The following is a 3,170-nucleotide window of genomic DNA, read 5'->3' as shown; positions in this document are numbered from 1 at the left end:
CAGGCTACTAATTCTCAACCTAGAGTCCTTCATAGTATGCTGTGCTTTAGGGGAGAGACCCATGTGACTTGTGAGAGGGCTCCATCTCAGCCTCCCTATCAACGTGCTATAGTGGTGAGAGGTGGTGAGAGCTTGGGGGTTATAAACTATGAAACAGGGCTTGGGATCACACAGGCCTGGACCAGCTGTGTGAACACAGGCAGTTGGTTTAACCTCTCTGGGCCTTGGTGCCTCTCCTGTAAAATGCAAATACTGATTGTACCTGCATTTCAAGGTTGTTGTGAGGATAAAGTGAGATTGTGTGTTATTGGCTTTACACAATATCTGACATATACTACTTTATAAATGGCAGAATCCAAAGTCAGAAAGAAAGCTTAATAGCCACAAAAACGAAAAACCTGATTAAAAAATGGGCAAAGGATTTGAGTAGACATTTCTCCAAAGAAGATATCTGAATGGCCACTGAGAAGTTGCTCAACATCACTAATCATTAGGAAAATGCAAATGAAAACCACAATGAGATACCATTTCATGCCCATTAGGATGGCAACTATCAAAAACAAAAACAGAAAATAATGACTGTTGGTGAGGATGTGGAAAAATTGGAATACTTGTGCATAGTTGATGGAAATGTAAAATGGTACAGTCATTATGAAAAAACAGTGTAGTGGTTTCTCAAAAAATTAAAAATAGAATTACCACATGATCCAGCAATTCCACTTCTATGTATATGTCCCAAAGAATTGAAAGCAGGAACTTGAACAGGTATTTGTACCCCCACCTTACTATATGTCAAGCCTAAGCACCAGGATTGTGTGTAGGGCCCCCAGGAAAGTTACCTAGATTCTTCCCTCCTTGGGCAACCATTAGCTACCCCTTCCACTTAGAGTACTCCATGTAAATGAGACACCAAGAAATGTATGCCTTTTGTAAAACTTCCCTCCAAAAAAGAACTGTCCTTTCAAAGGACTTGAATAGACATTTCTCCAAAGAAGACATACAAATGACCAATAGGTATATGTAAAGAAGCTCAGCATCACTAATCGTCAGAGAAATGCACATCAAAACCATGAGCTTTCACCTCACACCTGTTAGGATGGCCATCCAAACAACAAACAAACAAACAAATAAACAAACACAAACAACTCCCAGAAAATAACAAATGTTGGTGAGGATGTAGAGAAATTGGAACTCTCGTGCACTATTGGTAGGTATGTAAAATGATGCAGCCGCTATAGAAAACAGCATGAAAATTCCTCAAAAAATTAAAAAATAGAATTATCATATTATCCAGCAATCCCACTTCAGGGTATTTATCAGAAAGAATTGAAAATAAGATCTTAAAGAAATATTTGCACTCCCATGTTCATAGTGTCATTATTCACAATAGCCAAAAGGTGGAAACAACCCAAGTGCCCATCAACAGATGAATGGATATAGAAAATGTGGTATATATATACAATGGAATATTACTCAGCTTTAAAAATAGAAAGAAATCCTGTCATATACTACAATAGGAATGAACACTGAGGTCATTATGCTAAGGGAAATAAGCAAGTCACAAAAAGACAAATACTATATAATTCCACTTGTATGAGTTATCTAACACAGTCAAATTCACAGAGACAGAAAGTAGAATGGTGGTTTCCAGGGGCTAGGGAGAGAGGAAAGTGAGGAGTTGATGTTTAATGAGCATTAGAATTTCAGTCCTGAAAAAGTTCTAGAGTTTTGCTGCACAGCAATGTATGTATACTAACAACACTGTACTGCACACTTAAAAATTTGTGAATAAGGCAGATTTCCCGTTGTGTTTCTTTTCTCTTACAAATTAAAAATAGAAAAAAAGAGCTGTCCTCTTCCTAGTCTGAGGGAAGCCACATCTTTCCTTGGGTCCTGCCACTCCACTGTTCCCATCTAAAATCAGCCTTCCTCCCCTCACTACCTGTGGTCACGACAGCTTAATTCTTATGCTTATCCTTGGGAACAAAGTCCTGCATGGGACCTTCCATCAGGTACCCTGATAGTCAAAGAAACAGTTACCTGCCTTTCCCGCCCCCTCTCCCCAAAGGGAAGCCTAGACTGGCCATTCTCAGAGGAGTAAGGAATGGAGGAAGCTGCCTTTTCCTTCTTCTGAGTTGCTTCTAGTTTGTGGTTTATTTATTCAACAAATGTTTGTGGGGTTTCTACCATGTGTTAAGTACTGTGTAGGCTCTGGAGACATGATTGTAGTAAGAAAGACAGAGCCTTGCCCTCAAGGAGTTTACTTTCTAGTGAACAAACAATGGGAATAAATAGAGGGACCGGACAGAGTCATAGAGGTGCCCTAAAAAGATCTCTCTGAAGAGTTGATACTTGTCCCAAGACCAAATGTCAAAAGAATCAAGCCAGGATGGATGGCATTCCGGGAAGAGGAAACAGTATGTGCAAAGCTCCCAGGGCAGAAATGAGCTTGGCATGTCTAAGGAACAGAGGAGGCCAGTGGGAGGAAGAGTGTGGTGGAGAGAGTTTGGAGATGTAGCTGGAAATGGTCTGTGCCAGGCTTCATGGAAAAGTAGGAGCAGGAAACTCTTAGCTATTAGCATGCAAATAACTCAATAAAGGATAATACCTTAGGACATTCTTGGTTGTCTCATGGTCTGTAATTTGCTACTTGTGTTATTCTAAGTCAGTGGTTCTCAAACTTGGGCACCTGGAGAGCTTGTTATAACATATTACCGGGCCTCATCCTAGTTTCTGATTCAGTAGATCTGGGTGGGGCCAGAATTTGCATGTCTAATGAATTCCCAGATTATGCTGATGCTGCTGGTCCTTGGACCACTTTGAGACTCTTGCTCTAAGCAAGTCACTGATTCTCTCTGAGCCTTTGTCTTCATCTGTAAAATTGCCCTTCTCTCCTCATTGATATGATCATCGAATGAGATAAAGTACTACAGGAGAGCCCTTTGTAAAAAATAGAAAAGACACACAGAGGGAATTATCAGCTTAATGATGTTTAATAATCACTCCTCCTAAGTGTGTTTCCTTCACAATCTACAAAGAATGTTCACATATTAATACTAGTAGCTGACTGTTTAAGATCAGTGGTTATTTTACTTCATTTACCCTGTTTGTCTTACTCTCTGACCACCTAAGTGTTTGATAGCCACTGGTGCTAGAAGGATGGATACTTG

Source organism: Pteropus alecto, unplaced genomic scaffold, assembly GCF_000325575.1.
Source record: "Pteropus alecto unplaced genomic scaffold, ASM32557v1 scaffold52, whole genome shotgun sequence".
NCBI lineage: Eukaryota > Metazoa > Chordata > Mammalia > Chiroptera > Pteropodidae > Pteropus > Pteropus alecto.
This window is presented reverse-complemented; position numbering follows the sequence as displayed.